The sequence below is a fragment of the Ambystoma mexicanum genome, chromosome 2p (assembly GCF_040938575.1).
Source record: "Ambystoma mexicanum isolate Mex_15411 chromosome 2p, UKY_AmexF1_1, whole genome shotgun sequence".
Lineage (NCBI taxonomy): Eukaryota > Metazoa > Chordata > Amphibia > Caudata > Ambystomatidae > Ambystoma > Ambystoma mexicanum.
In genome coordinates this window covers 384,338,068-384,355,318 of record NC_090923.1, presented here as the reverse complement: position 1 = coordinate 384,355,318, position 17,251 = coordinate 384,338,068, and positions in this window count along the sequence as shown.

Sequence of the window (17,251 nt, the reverse complement as noted above, 5' to 3'; positions counted from 1 at the left end):
AATTTTAAAATCAATCCTCCCCTTCACTGCAAGTCGATGTAGGGACTGAAGCAAGTCTGAAATTGGAGAGAATATAGGAACACCACAGATAAGCTTGATAGCCATATTTTAGCTATTTGCAATCTCTGGACTTAAGAAGCTGGAATACCTGACAGCAGAGCATTGCAATAGTCAAAACAGAAGTTAATAAGGGTTCCCAGCCCTGCTGTGTGATTCTTTGCTGGTATTAAAGGAAGAACCTGCCCTTACAGGTGTAAGGTCCCAAAGACTGATTGATTGAAATGCAATATTCACCTGAACTTTACTTCACTGATCCTCCTCCCACATAAAACCTGTGTTTTTTATCTTGGGTGCTAGAGCCAGATGATACCCCAAGAAACAGGAGATAGTGGGTGCCTACCATTATGAAGCCAGTGTTTTAGCCCAAATAGAGCCACCTTGGTTTTACTGGCATTCAGCAGGAGCCGATTCAAGCACATTCATGCATGAACTTCCTTTAGGCAGCTTCCAGCTTTCGCAAAAGTCTCCTTGATCTTACTGGCCTTTAAGAACAACTGAGTATCAACCACATATGAGTGAAATTTCACTTTGTGTTTCCTGAAGATGTCCTTAAGCAGTCTCATATATAGGTTACAAATTAGGTGATAGAGAGAAGACCGCTGTGGGACAATGCAGGTCTGTGGGAGAGAGTCCAACAGGTAACCCCCAAGTCTAACCTGGTGTTCCTGGCCTGTTAGAAAGGACCAGACCCACCTGCAGGCATGCTACGGCACATTCCTGATCTCAGTAAGCCATTGCAGCATGATACTGTAATCCACTGTATCAAATTCTGCTGACAGATTCAACATTATCAGCAGTGATAACTCCCCCTGATCAGCCACCTCAAGGAGGTGTGCCATGATGGTGTATTTGAAGTGTTTTGGAATGAAGGGTATTTGGATACCTGTAGGCGTATTCTAACAAGATTGACTTTCAAAAGTATTTTGCGGTATTATGGATGCAGTTAGATACCTGCTGGAATATTATAACTGTTAATTGCGCTATAGTTTAGTGACTAAATTTGGGTTGAAGGAAAATTAAGTAGGGATTTCTTAAATTCACTGGTAACCTGTGTTTTCGAGTAACAGCGGTATTGTTATATTCAAACCAACCACTTCTTTTTTTGACATATGCACTGTAGTGCCCTGAAGTGGTTGTGTCACCAGTGTGGTATACTATACTTACTGTTGTGAAGGTTTTCTTTCCAAGAGATACTTGGCCGTGTGTGAAGCCTGTAAGCTTATAGTTATTTTTGGTATCATCTGCATTGTACCTTAGAAGCACTAGTATGAAATATTGGCTATGTGGGTTTATTTGAATGGTGGAACGATTGTCTGAATTGCAAAAAGGGCATAATATGCCATGATTTAAATTTTGCAAAAACTGGTGAAATGGAATAGATTTAGAATTTGGTATGGATACATATACAAATTGTTCATTAGGGATGTAGTCAGGTGAAACATGGCTGCAGAGCGGGCATGTATGCTTCCACGTGTATGAAATCTGGAAGATGTCATTTATAGGGATGTTTAGGGTTTCAAGTGCTTGTAGGAAGTACATTACAAATTATTATGAATTTTCTTGTGTGTTTTTGGTAGATGCTACCATTCCTGCACAGTAGCCCAATTCTTGCCTTATACCTGAGACACTGTAAGGGTTGTCAGAATTATTTGTGGCATTTATGTGAAGGACGGTCATTTGCAAACACAACTGGTTTGAGCTGTTTAAGTACATGTTGTGAACAATTGGTGGCAATTGAAAGTGAAGATTCATTGTCACATTAGCATAACAATTTACTCCAGTTGTTTTGCTGAATTTAAATGTACCACAGAGTTCTGTTTGGGCCTGCACATCTTTCTGTATAAGAGACATGTGTGTCTTTCTTTTCTGATGGATGTGTGGTTGACTTTGTACTAGTGAGTTTAGAGGTGGTATTGTTCGATACAGAAGGAGTTGATCATTGTTTTTTGTTGAGATATCAACTATAGCTTCTATATGTATTACTTGTCTTTTTAAAGGTTTCTTTTTTGAGGTACAGGGTCCATATGTATATGGGGGTGTATAGTGTTCTTGACCTGTGGTATTCCAGGATGCAAGGAATGTCAGCATTGTCTTTGTTTGCATCAAAATTAACTAGGAATAGACCATCGACTGTATGCTGTAACGCTCACCTGGTATCCACGGGGACGCTACTCAGCCTGTCTGGACCACCCACGACCTCAAACCCTTCCCTGGAATCTGTTCGGCTGGAGACTGGGCCTGAAACACAGGTTTCCAGATTTAATCTCTGTTGTCTCTAGGTGCTTAACCCCCTCTTCCCTTGGGGATCAAACCTTCCCATATGTCCTCTCCTCACCTTGTTTTCTGGTGTGTGTGCTCTCCGTCCCGCTCCTTCGGTGCAGGGGTGCATCGGTCGATGTGGGCGCTATGCAAACTAGTTGCTTCACTTGTGCGGCCAAAATTGGGTCTGACAAAGTAGGTTTGATGATTCGTATTGAATTGTCCTCTTCTTGTCTCTTGCCCCCTTTATAACTTTTCCTTTCTCCTTAGTTGTTGGCAAAGTCGGAGATGGTGTCGAGCGGCTTAAGGGAGCCGACTACTAAGCGGTGAGTGAATGCGCAATGAGCTGTGCTGTTTGCTTTTTCTTGTGCTGATCAATGTCTCTCTCTGTCCCCTACAGGCGGTGCAATGTCCCAGCGAGGCAGAGAGAATAAGGTGCAGTGAGCTAGCGCGATATGTGGCACATTCTTGTCCTTTATGTGCTAACCTGTCTTGTCTTTTCCCTTCGCAGGTCGATGGCATGCTACGGAACTGAAGTTAGCCTGAGCGGCTCGAGTCCAGGTAAGAGTTTGACTCTTGCTGTTTTTTGGGTGAGCGGAATACACATATGCGTATTAATGTCTTTTCCTTTCATTCCCTTCTTCTAGGATGCAGTGTGCCGAGATGGAGATGACACCGCCGTAAATGCTACCCACAGGACTGCAGGAGCGATGGATGGAAGCAGGATACCCCCCAAAGTAAGTATACTATTCACACTGTTCTTGTTCTTGCAGGTGTGCGGATGTGGAGGAAAAGGCAAAGGCATTCAGGAGACCGAATCGAACACAGTGAGTGTCACGCTGCAGGTGCAGAGTAACGCAAAGCGTGTTCCTCTGCACGGGCGTGGTTTAAATAGCCTCCAGGTATCCCAGGTATCCCTGGGTTGAACCACACCCAAAAAGCTAGACCGCATAGCTCAGTTTGTAGAACTGAGTTATGTGGGGGCATCCATGTTGCCCACAGTTCATTACAGAGTCCAATGCCAAGTTGTCCTCAGAGTTATGAATGAGCCTGATACCACAGGCACCAGGTCTGACTCCAAGTGGGTCTCAGATAAGACGGAGAGGTCTTCAAGGTCCATGTGGGTGATCGAGGCTTGGCTCCAGTATATTGTCTCATGGGGTTGGGGGCAGGGATCATGACATACGCAGACGTGAAGGTGCTATGTAACTCTTACCTTCTTAAAAGACTATGCTGCCAATTACAATCAATGCTTGATCTAGCGTTGGTCCATGTGATTTGTGAATAGTGACAGCATGTGCAAGCGATACATATTGATATTGATATTTTATTTGTATCATGCTCATACAGAAGTGTTTCAGAGCATGATAAAATTGCTCTCTGCATACGTACATGTCTTTGAAAAGAAGGAAACATGCTATTGTCAGTAAATTTCTTTAACTTCTGCAAGTTTGTCAAAGTGTATGTTGACAAACTGAATGTTGCTGTCAGGTTGATATGTTTGCAAGCCAACAACTGTGCCAATTGCTCCATTAGCTAAATCTTGATCAGATTCTATCTGCAGTTTAGACACAAAGACACCATTTTCTACAATCCAGCTGTGTTAGAGATACATTTTTATAAGCTATTTAGTTGCACTGTTACTTGTTGACACATAGGAAGTGTCATGCAGTGCACTTCTAGTGTGTCTGTGGAGTGGACATGTGTTATGGGTTGCATTTCTTTATTCAACATTGTCTCACTGAATTGACTACAGCTTGCAAGGGTTGGCATTAAGGACATACATTTTAGATTTTGTTTAGTTAATTGTTCCATGATATCAGGAGCAGATGTGTTTCGTCCATATAGCTAATGGATTAGTCACTATTTATGATGGATTTTGCATCTTTAGTAAGCAGATCCATTCTAATGCTTTTTAAAATGTTAGCATGGTGAGGTCTGCAGACTGGCACATGTTTTGAGTTAGTTCTCTGTAGTGAAAATGTGCCAGTGATTTACATTTCAATGCTGCTGAGGGTATTGCAACATATTTTGTGTCCTAATGTTTTGAAAATAGGTTGACCTTTCACTGGTGTTAAGTGTTGGGGGTCTCCGAAAACAATAAAATGTTTTCCTCCAAACCGTTTTTTATATTTCTTTTTTAGGACTTCTTGCATTGTGAGATGAATTAAAGCCAACATGATGTTGTAAACCATGCTTAAATAATCTTTTAGGAGCCCTTTCATTTATTTTAGAATTCTGCATACTTCAGTAGCAGCATCTGCTGATAATTTGTAGTATCATAATTTGATTTAGTGTTCTATCAGGAGGAGCAGTAGTCGATGTACAGTAACACCTCCTATGTAGCAGGTAGTTAAACTTGTGGGGTCTGTTACTACAGCCAAAAGGTTGTTGTTTATTATGTTTTTCAGAAATTTGCTGATTATGTTAATTAAGAATGTTTTACCACAACCAGCTTCACCACTTGCATACAGGGGCACAGGTTTATAATTTTTACAGCTGCAGGTTTTAGTTTAATGTTTAAAACCATGTTCACTTAAGTGAGTGACTTCATCATTTAGTTGTGATTCCAGCACTGGCAAGTCTTCCTCAGATTGTTTATAATGATACATAGTATTTTCTACCTCAGTCATGGCTATTTCGGCTTCATTTAGAATTAGTGGTTCTCCAAGTGGTTCTTGGCTTCCTGCAAGGGAAGGTTGACTGCCCACAGGAGTTTATTTGTCTAGTTGAGCTTTAATGTCTTCCTCTTGTTGCCGTTCATTGTCCAACATTTGTTTGTATTGTTTGAAATTGTAATTTGTTATACTGTTTATCATTTGCTTTGAATGCAGCTTCAAATTAGTCAAAGTCACCTAATAATTATTTTCATTTTCTTACAGGTTTAAAAAGTTGAAGTAGGGCCATGTAATACAATTGTCTATGTAGTGGAGAGTTCAATGATTAATTAGACTGGGTTTGGTGCATTTCACTAGGCTTCCTTCACAAGCTCAGACTGAATATTTTCCAGTTGTGTCATTTCATGTGACATTGTTTTTGTAGGTGTAGTTTTGGGCAATGTCGTACAGGCACATGTTTTCCAAAACAGTATTTCTGTTTGGGTAGTATGCATCAATTAAATTGTTTTTTCAAATGTGCTAGCTGTTGGGATCGTTTGTGGCTATGTTTCTATCTCTTGGTACAATTTTAGTACTCTTTTCAGGATGAAGCTGATCCAAGTTTCAGCCAGGCAATGTTTTCAGATTTGCCCTATAAGGCTGTACCTATTAAACGGTCTGCAGCTTCGTAACACCCACATTCTCTATGGGAGAGCATTTTATATACCAAAGCAGTACCATTTTTGTGATAGTGTTTTTTCAGATCGTATGTCATCCCAGAGGTCTTTTAGCTGTGACATATCTAGCAACTGCAGTCAGATTGTCTGCAATGTATTGTATGTATATGCATTTCACAAGAGGTTAATGATTGCATTGTAATCATTGATGTACTTGGATGCTTTGGCCCTTTTAATGTTGTATGTATTTTTAGGGGATTTGCCTTTTACGCTGTGTCTAACCGAAGACATCAAGCTATTTACTTGTACTTTGTTAAAAATTGGTCTAGGGAAGCCAAAGCAATATTTAGTGTAGTATTTGCCTTTGTTTTTGTATCTCGGTTGGCAGTATTTGCCACACATATGTTTTTGGAATCGTGAGACTAGTGTATGAAGGTCACTATCTGTGGTTTCTGAAGGGATGTCGCAGGTAATGTATTTTTCAATAAACTGTAAAACAGTGGTGTCAAATTTAGGCGCATCTTTTATCCACAAAAGCATGTGGATGTGTGGTGCTCCTCTGGATTAATATTCTATTCTCCAAAAGAAGTGTTGCACTTCTACAAGTGGAGGGGTCGTTTTTTGCAGATAAAGTGCAGCATGTCAGTCAAGCGAAGGTGAAAGTACCTTTATAATTTGACAGCGTCAAGAGTACAGCATTCTCCCAGTGTTTTTATATCTATTCCATCTTTATTTTGGTTTGCAGTGCATACACGGTCGGGCAAGTCAACCCATGTGTACACAACTTAAAATAACAAACCATGTGGGTGGATTAGGTTCTTTATCATACAACGTACATGAGCATGACATCAGATCCAGTATTCGTTTGTACCTTGCATGTTTGCCAAGAGATTTGGATACTTAACTGCAAAACTCCATCTTTGTATTTAATTTATCGGGTAGCGAATATGTTTAGAAAGTTAGAGCCTGTTTTTAATGTGTGTGCAACTCCATAACAGAGTTGCTAGTTCACTTTCGAAGCGGAGGTGGAAAATGTATTCAACATTTCGTCTGAATCTGGGGTCTTCAGAATACATTCTTAAGGAGCGATATTCTGATGCACTAATTAGTGTGTACCTTTCATTATATCTTCCTCCTTTTCCTGTAGGAAAGAAAAGAGGAAAAGAATGTGCTTCTACAATTTTTCCCCATATGCTCATTAGGGATCATTTGCCTTGATGAATTTGATATGTTTCTAATGCATCATCAAAGGTGTCTTTGGAGTGTGGTGGGTTATTTGTATACTGGTGTGAAATGTTGGCTGCAGTAACATGATCTACACATTCAAATTGGCCAGTTGCTGTTGAGCCTTGAATAATTTGGGGGGTTTCTCTTAAATTTTCCTCCATGTTTATATCTTTGTAGTATTCATTGTGTTCGTTTAGATATCATAGGGCTTGTCTTACATGTGTTTGTCTTTTTTTGGCACACCATTAACTAGTATAACAAAAGATTGATCTATTTGTCATTGGACTCCTAGAAGTTGTACATTTTCTTTTAGATCTAATGGCATATATACTACTTACCCATGGCTGCCCTTTAGTAAATTGGATGGAGGTAATTTGGCTGATTTCAGTTCAAGGCGTATTATAGCTTGAAATGGGTGGACTGTTTGTATTATAATGCTCTCGTACAAGTTAATTTGTTGGAGGGCTTTTAGAAGTGTGAATATTTCTAAGTTATTAGTGATAGCACATGAAGGCATTTGCTTATTGTTAAGCTTTGTGTTGCAGTATGTGCAAACTGTCGAGGGGTCAGTTATTTTTTATTTTGTTTCTGCTGTTATATATAAAACTAATTGCAACCATTGGGATTCTTCATTGTCTTCTAGTGTGTAGCTTAGATCTACTATTTTTGTACCCTTTTTATACATATTCATGCAACAACAGACACATATTTGGTCTGGTATTTCAGAAGATTTGTTTTGAAACTTAGCTATTTCTTTTTTGTAAGTCTTTAGTAGGACGTTGGTGTTTATGAGGTTGTCGGTGAAGTTTTCTGGTACAGATCTTTCTAAGTCACCTTCAGTTCCAAAGTATTTACTTTGGATGTGCTCTATTTCTTGAATCAGTTCTTTGGTTTTTCCATGTAGGAGAATGTTATTTAAATGTTGAAGTTCTAAAGCAGGCATTTGTGCATAGTATAGTCAATGCACAAGATTCTGTATAGTAGAATGGTTAGTTGCTAACATTTTGATTTGGTGGAAAGTGCTTGTGCAAGCAGTTCCTAAAATTCAGGCTAATGAATGTCCTTGCAGACCAGTGTCTCTGCGCACTGGACAGAAGTCTTTGGTTTGTAAAGTTTTCATTTTACTTTTGTCTTTTAGTTGAACATTGTGATTGAGGAATTGTCATAAAGATTTAAAGGATTTTTTACTTACATTACACATTGAGCTGCATGTCCATTTGTACACTGGAAGGTTTGTTTGATTGGAATGAGCATTTGGTTCACAGTGTGTTGGGGACTGTTTTTATATAAGAGTTTCTTTTGCTATAATGGTGTGTTCCACCATTTCATACCCTCGAGCATCATGTCGTATATCATGTCGTATATGCCGATTGTTTTTTGTTGTTCTTGTTTTTAAGCTTCATTGAAATATTGTTCTGTGCTGTTGTGTGAATCCATTCACCTTTACAGAATCCTGAAACGGTTTGTATATTGACACTGCACATGTTTAGAAAGAAGTTTTTGTCAAATATTGATTCATTTAGTTTGTTTTTCATTCTGTTTTAAAATCAATACAATGTTTTTTGTAGTAGAAAAGTGCTGTCAATTAGAGCTTCCAGGATTAGTCTCCAGTGGTAGTTTTTAAGGGTAGATCATGACTTTTCAGCTGTTTTTATAAGATTGTGAAGACCTCTGCACTGGAAAATGTTCTGTAACATATATTTTTTATTTGCTTTACCATGAGTACGTTAACACCGGTAGATAGAGGGTTAGGTTCGTTGGTGGGTCTGCTTTTCTTTGTACATTATTTTTTACTTTTAGTTTTTGCAAGAGGGGCCTTACATCTTTTAGTCGTGGCTGGTTTAGTTTTGTTGAGGGAGATTACTAGCTCTGTTGCTTTAATTTTTTCTATCAATTGTTTTAGAGTTGGATGACTATATGGTGCAGTTTTATTATTATCTGCTCTTTTATTTATTTCTTTTCTACAGAGTTGCTTTTTATTCCGCATTTTGTTGTATCTGTTGGGAAAGGAGAATGTTTGTGTTGGAAAGTTGTCTAATGTATATGCAAGTATGGTGCATGCATTTGTGGGTGTGATTCTAGAGATGAATAGAGTGCTGTTTGATTGTGAGATGGTATATTAGGTGTGTTTGGGAAGGTGAGTAAGGGAGTGGTGGTGTGATGGAATCTGTAGGGTAATTGTGCTGTTTTGAGCAACAGAGTGGGTGCTGCAATTTATTTATTTATTTATTTATTTGGATTTGTATAGCGCACATCTGCCCAGGGGCATTGTGGCGACGAGGCAATCTTAACTTGGTACAGGCATACATGGAATATTTATAGGAAAACAATGCAGAACATGTTAGCATATATACATACAATTGTGCTTATATACATACATTTGTGAAAATACAGTAGGATAGGTAAGGTGGGGTGGAGTTAGTTAAACAACATGGTTTTGAGAAGTCTGCGGAAGATATGGTATGAGTTTTCATTCCTAAGCGCGGTGGGGAGTGCGTTCCAATTTTTGGGTGCTAGGTGTTGAAAGCTCGACCCCCCGGCTTTGCTTCTTTTAAATGTGGGTACGTAGGTCTGATTGGTCATGTGTGACCTAGTGGGTCTAGTGGATGTGTTAAGGGTGATTCTTTCGGAAAGATAGGGTGGAGCCTTTGTGGAGAGGCATCTGTGGGTGATGGTCATAGATTTGAATAGTATCCGTTCTTTTATTTGTAACCAGTGGGCTTCTTTTCTGGCTTGGGAGATGTGCTCCCTTTTGGGGATGCTTAAGGCTGCTCTTAGGGCATTGTTTTGTGTGACTTGCATTTTTTTAAAGTTTTGTATAGATGTGCCCAGGAAGAGGGCATTGCAATAGTCCAATTTGGTACCTACTGTGGCTCTTGCTACGGCCAGACAGTTTTGAGTGGATAGGAAGGGTTTAACGGCATTGATTATCTTAGTGGTGAGTGCGGCAGATGAAGCTATGGCATTGACTTGCCATGTCGTGGAGAGAGTGGAGTCAAGGTATACTCCTAGCGTTTTTACTGCAGTGGAGACTGTGATGGTGGAGTTATCTATGTTGAAGGATTTGTAGTGCGGTGGGAGTTTGTTTAGTATTTCTTTGGTGCCAACTAGTAAGATCTCTGTTTTGTCCCCATTTAGGCAGAGGCCGTTGGCTGCCATCCAGGTTTGGATGGCAGTATAGATCTTGGTTAGTGCCGCTGCGTCTTGTTCATAGACCCCTGTGAGAGGGAGCAGAACTTGCATGTCGTCAGCATAATTAGTGTATGCTATGTGACGACAGTCCAAATCATTGAACAGTGGGAGGGTGAAGAGGTTGTATAGGGTGGGAGCAGTGCAGGACCCTTGTGGTGGTGGGGGTAGCGCTCGCAGAGTCTGAAAAGACTTTCATAAGTCGACCCTTGAGGAATGATTTGACCCAGGAGATGGCTTCTGGTGACAAGTGGGCTTCATTTTTGAGTTGCATGCCTAAAATATCGTGATTGACCAGGTCGAAGGCAGCAGATAGGTCTAGCAGGAGCAGGAGTGCAGGTTTGCCTTTGTCCATGATGTCATTTAGTTGGATTTTGAGATCTAGTAGGGCCGATTCGGTCCCATGTCCTGGGCGGAAACCCGGTTGCCTTTTTCCTAGAATGCGGTTTTCTTCCAGGTATTGCTGTATTTGCGTGTAGGCAACTTTGTCGAGGATCTTGAGCAGGAAGGGAACAGTAGTGATGGGTCTATAGTTGTTGTGGTTTTCGGGATCTAGTGTGGGTTTTTTAAGAAGAGGGCGCACCCAGGCTTCTTTTAGGCTGGTTGGGACTGAGTTTGTGTTGAAGGATGCATTGATGAAAGTTTTAAGAAAGGGTGCTAGTGTTTCTACGCAGTCTTTAACTAGTTTGGCGGGGCAGGCGTCGCCTTTACAGTTTGAAGGTTTGATTCTGTTAACGATATCAATTACCTCTTTTTCTGAGACTTCTCTGAATTTGAATGGAGTAAAGAGCTTAGACTTTATGTTCTCAGTCACAGTTTCCGTATGGGATGCTGATAGGATGTGCTGAGCGAGATTTTTGTGATGGTCTAGGACTTTAGCTTGGAGGAGTTCGATTTTGTTTAAGAGGGCGAACGGTATGGTGTTACACCATGCTTGGTCCTTAACAACCTCTGGAGACTTAGCAGCCGGTGTGGATAGTTCCCTGAAGATGGCAAAAAGCTCTTTGGATTCTGAGGTGGCGTTGGAGATTCTTTCATTGTAGGACGCGGATTTGGCTGCTATGATACTTTTTTGTATTGGGTGGCCAGTGATTTGTAGGAGGATAGCGAGGATGTGTTGGGCACACTTTGCGATAAGTTTAGGGCTTTACGTTTTTTGGTTCGTAATTCTTTTAGTTCTGCTGAGAACCAGGTATTGGAGTGTCTGGTATTTTTTGTTTTTTTCTTTTATAGAGGGGCGATGATATCTATGGCAGTGCTAATGGTGGATTTGTAGATATCCGCCAGTGCAGCTGGGTCAGATGTGGCAGGGAGGCTAGTAGTGAGGGTGTGTAGGTAGGGTGAGATATTTTCTTTGGTGATGCTCTTGGCGCTTCTGGCTAGGGCTGGAGGTGCTGGCTTGAGTTTTTTTCACAGAGTTGTTAGGTGTAGGGATGAGGAAATGAATGAGGAAGTGGTCGGACCATGGGGTGGGTGTGATGGAGCTGATGTCGATGCCACAGTTGTGGTCAGCTATCCAATCAAGAGTATGTCCTTTGTTGTGGGTAGGATCGAGTACTTTTTGTTCAAAGCCCATTTCTCAGAGAGCTTGCGGAGGGTCTATCTTTCTGGTCGTGGAGTCGCAAGTTAAGGTCTCCTAGAAGAATAGTTTTGGTAGTTGTTTTAAGGTTTTCACTTAGTAGATGTGAGAGGTGTCCTGAAAGTCAAGTATTGGGTCTGGTGGGCGGTATACTAGATTGAGGGTGATGGTGGTATTGGGGGAGAGTGCGATGTGAGCAGATAGAGAGTCTACGTTCTCCCCTAATTTTGGGGAGAGTTGTCTTATTTCTAGGTGATCTTTGACTATGAGGGCTACACCCCTACCTGTGGACATTGTTCTGTCCTGTCTAAGGATGGAGTATCCTGATGGGATGGCTAGGGAAATGGCAGGGCCGGCGGCATTGTGTAGCCAGCGGACGGCTATCAGTCAGTATTGGCTAGGTAAAGGCAACACAATGACTAAGTCTGGCAACACAATGACTAAGTCTGGCAACACAATGTTTAAGTCTGGCAACACAATGGATCGGTATGGGCAAGATAATAGCTAGGTAGAGGCAGCCAGGCTACCCATACAATTATCAAGCATGCTTATTGCGAGAGTGATAAGCATGTGCCGGGAGTGGTGGCGTGCTTACAGTTACAGGCGCTATGTAGCAGGCAGAAGTCTGAATAGTTAGATGCTAGGGCCATGAATGCAGGGTCAGTTGCTGAGCAGAGATCTTAAGAGTGTTGCCTTGGTATTGGCTCACATGGGTTGGTGGAGCTCAAGCAGGGGTTCTGGCAAGCGGCAAGACGGCTGGTGAAAGGCTGAGGACAGGTGCTGGCCTTGTCTCCTCGGGCCTTGCTGACGTGGGCCGGCTTCACCTGCCATCTCACGTGATAGGCTCTGAGAGCCAATCGGTGTGATCAGGGGGAGCCTGGGGCTACTGGAACAACAAAGGATATTCGTTGCGGCGGGCGGCCATCTTTGAATGCTTTTTGCCTCGTGTTAGGCAATAGTGTCCTCTGCCAGGGCGCTGTGGTTGCACACCAGTGCAAGGCAGTGGGGCTTGGGGCAGAATGCAGGGTACTAATAAGCACTATGGGGCAAATTAGACACGAACATTGTTGGGGATCCGACGCACGTTGCGGAGTGCGTTATTTCATGGGATTGCATCCGCAATCTTCAGGACGCTTCCCGCTGCATCTGGATGGCATCAGACTGCCTCACTGCTCCTGCAGTGGTCCGGGGAGCTCCTGCTCCATAGAGGGCTGCTTCCGAGGGGGACACAGGCTGAGGACAGGTGCTGGCCTTGTCTCCTCGGGCCTTGCTGACGTGGGCCGGCTTCGCCCATCTACACACACAATGGCGGTGTGTAGATGGGAATAGTAAGAGTATGAATGGTGGAGTATAATGGGCTAGAGTCAAAGAAATGTTGGTTTGAAAGAGTAGTTTGGGGTAATATATAGTGCAGCTGTGCTGTTGTAATTACATACATTTACATGGTACATTAATGTACTTACTTTGTTGGATGCGAAGGGTATTCATTTTTCGGTTGGTGACTTCAGTGATGTGCTTCTTTCCTGTAATTGTAAAAGAAAATGAGTGGGGATTTTTGGTAATGGCGATGTACTTTTACTAAGCAAGGTTCATATTTATGAAGGAAGGATCAATGATGGGAGAAAACAGTTAAAATCAGTGGACGGTTAAAAATGGTTGGTATTAGGAGCATTTTCATGAAAGTTAAGAAATGTGTATGTGCATTTATAGAAGCTCTGTAACCTTTTTGTAAAAGAGAAGAATAGTTGATGGAAAATATTTGTTGTACACTTATAAATGGCAGTTGGTGTGTGGAAGTTTAATATGTCAGGAGTGTATGCATACTTGCCAACATGAGGCATTCTAATCTGTAGGTGTTTATGTAGTCCTAGATTTTTTGTTTGCATTCTGGTACTTTTCCCAATGTGAAAGTTGGAGTACAAGTCTCAGAATGTAGAGATAAAGCATAAGTAGCTGAAGATTGGAATGGGTTAAGTTAGGAAGTATACATATGCTGTCAATAAATTAAACTGGCACACCCTGAGTGCCAATTACTGTACACATCTATTTTATCTGTTTTTACCTATGAAAAAGTGGCACAGTAAGCTGTAAATGCAGATATGCATGTTTTAACTTTCTTCAAAGTGCTTCTAAAACATATTTTGAAAAGCACAGCATTTTATTTGTTTATTGGACAATTTCGAATCTTGAAGATTAGTTGTGTTTTTTCTTTGCATTCTGGGACTTGCAGTTTGAGTTTTATAATGGGAGAAGTGAAATTGTAAGTGACATAATGCAAAGGAAACATAAAGACTTTATAAGCACCTATCGATTGGAATGGGTACTGTTGGGATATATGCTTGTGTTTCCAATATATTAAACTGGCAGACACTAAGTGGCACATACAAATGGTCTGCATATCTTTTGTATCTGCTTTTCCTTTATTTTAGGAAATAGTGACACAGTGATGCTCTACACTCACATATGAATTTCTAAGTTTCATCACAATGATTGTAAATAGAAACATTTTGAAGTGCAGAGCATTGTAATTGTTTGCTGCTTCATGTGCGCAGGTGATGAATGCTGGAATGCATGACATTTGGAAGAATGGTTAAAAAGAGAATATGCTTATTGAGAAGCTCATTACAGGGAAAGTAGCAGGAACGCTCTATATATATATATATATTACATGGCCACATTAGTGGGCATGTAGTTATGATTAAGTTGCTGTTTCCATAGGAAGAGCACTTTTTCGGGCGGCTTATAACTTCGCTCTCCCTGGACGAATCCTCACCAAACGTTGCAAAAAAAAGTATTTGGGTGACTCTGAATTTGTTTGCAAAGTTTGGTGAGGATTCGTCCAGGGGGAGCAAAGTTATAGGGGGGTCCCAAAAAATGTGCTCGCGTCTACAGCCCAAACCGCTGGACGGAATTTCACCAAATTTGGACCAGGAGCAGCGGCTTGGTCCCGAAAGCGTGCTTTTGCAAATTTGGTGAAAATCCGTCCAGTAGTTTTTTTTAAAATGACGAAAAAAGCAGGTCAACAAAATTAGTGATATCTGTGTTCGCTTCACGGACACACTCCCCTGTTCGCTCCACGGACAGGACGATGATTGGGCCAGCAGCTTGCGTGATGTCCGCGGACATCTGATGTGCTCTCGGATTTGGATGCAGTGAAAGCGTGCAGTGCGTCTGGCTTCAGAGACGCCCGCCATCTTTCTTTGCCGCATGAGAGGCTTTTTCAGGTCAGCAGGAGCGTGTCTGTCTCTTGTTCCTCCCACCCCCGCTCATGCCTGTGTCTGCCCCACCCCCCGCTCCTGCCCCGTGTGTCCTTTCTGTCCCCCCCACCCCGCTCATGCCCCGTGTGTCCTTCCTGTCCCCCCACCCCAGTCATGCTCTGTGTGTCCCCTGTTCCTCCAGCCCCCCGCTCACGCCATCGCACACGGTGGCCAGCGGAGGGTCGAGGAGCGGGATCTGCCGCACAAACTCATGTCCGTGCGGCATGTCCGTGTTTTTCTGTGTCCCCCCCGCCCCCCGCTCATGCCCCCTGTGTCTCTATCCCTCCCACCCACCCCCGCTCATGCCCCGTGTGTCTCTCCCCAACCCCCCAACCCCTGCTCATGCCCTGTGTGTCTCTATCCCTCTCACCCACCCCCTGATCATGCCCCGTGTGTCTCTCTCCCTCCCCCACCCCTGCTCATGCCCCATGTGTCTCTATTCCTCCCGCCCACCCCCCGCTCATGCCCCGTGTGTCTCTCTCCGTCCCCCCCACCCCCGCTCATGCCCCGTGTGTCTCTCTTCCCCCCCACAACCGCTCATGCCCCGTGTGTCTCTCTCCACTCCCACCCCCGCAAATGCCCCGTGTGTGTCTCTCCCTCCCCCACCCCCTGCTGATGCCCTGTGTGCCTCTCCCCTCACCCCCTACTCATGCCCCGTGTGTCTCTCTCCCTCCCTCCCCATCCCCGCTCATGCCCCGTGTGTCTCTCTCCCTCCCCACCACCCCCGCTCATGCCCCGTGTGTCTCTCTCACTCCCTCCCACCCCCTCTCATGCCCCGTGTGTCTCTCCCCTCACCCCCTACTCATGCCCTCTGTGTCTCTTTCCCTCCCACCCACCCCCCGCTCATGCCCCTAAACCTCCCACCCACCCCCCGCTCATGCCCCGTGTGTCTCTATCCCTCCCACCCTCCCCCGCTCATGCCCCATGTGTCTCTATCCCTCCCACCCACCCCCCGCTCATGCCCCATGTGTTTCTATCCCTCCGACCCACCCCCTGCTCATGCCCCGTGTGTCTCTCCCCTTACCCCCTACTCATGCCCCGTGTGTCTCTAGCCCTCCCACACACCCCCCGCTCATGCCCCTAGCACTCCCACCCACCCCCGCTCATGCCCCGTGTGTCTCTATCCCTCCCACCCACTCATGCCCTGTGTGTCTCTATCCCTAAAACCCACCCCCCGCTCATGCCCCGTGTGTCTCTATCCCTTCCACCCACCCCCGCTCATGCCCCGTGTGTCTCTATCAATCCCACCCACCCCCGGCTCATGCCCCGTGTGTCTCTATCCCTCCCACCCACCCCACGCTCATGCCCCGTGTGTCTCTATCCCTCTCCTCCACCCCCCGCTCATGCCCTGTGTGTCTCTCTCCCTCCCCCCACCCCCGCTCATGCCCCGTGTGTCTCTATCCCTCCCGTCCACCCTCCGTTCATGCCCCGTGTGTCTCTATCCCTCCCGCCCACCCTCCGCTCATGCCCCGTGTGTCTCTCTTCCTCCCCCCGCCCCCACTCATGCCCCGTGTATCTCTCTCCCCCCCACCCCCGCAAATGCCCCGTGTGTTTCTCTCCCTCCCCCACCCCCTGCTCATGCCCTGTGTGCCTCTCCCCTCACCCCCTACTCATGCCCCGTGTGTCTCCCTCCCTCCCCCCCACCCCGCTCATGCCCCGTGTGTCTCTCTCCCTCCCCCCCACCCCCGCTCATGCCCCGTGTGTCTCTATCCCTCCGGCCCACCCCCCGCTCCTGCCCCGTGTGTCTCTCTTCCTCCCCCCACTCCCCCTCATGCCCCGTGTGTCTCTATCCCTCCGGCCCGGCCCCCGCTCATGCCCCGTGTGTCTCTCTTCCTCCCCCCCACCCCCCCTCATGCCACGTGTGTCTCTCCCCTCACCCCCACTCATGCCCCGTGTGTCTCTAGTAAACCCACCCACCCCCCGCTCATGCCCCTAGCCCTCCCACCCACCCCCCGCTCATGCCCCGTGTGTCTCTATCCCTAACACCCACCCCCCGCTCATGCCCCGTGTGTCTCTCTCCCACCCCCACCCCCGCTCATGCCCCGTGTGTGTCTCTCCCTCCCCCCACCTCCGCTCATGCCCCGTGTGTCTCTCTCCCTCCCGCTCACCCCCCGCTCATGCCTCGTGTGTCTCTCTCCCTCCCCCCACCCTCACTCATGCCTCGTGTGTCTCTAGACCTCCCACCCACCCCCGCTCATGCCCCGTGTGTCTCTAGACCACCCACCCATCCCCCGCTCATGCCCCGTGTGTCTCTAGCCCTCCCACCCACCCCCCGCTAATGCCCCATGTGTTTCTAGCCCTCCCACGCTCATGCCCTGTGTGTCTCTAGCCCTCCCACCTACCCCCTGCTCATGCCCCATGTGTCTCTATCCCTCCCACCCACCCCCCACTCATGCCCTGTGTGTC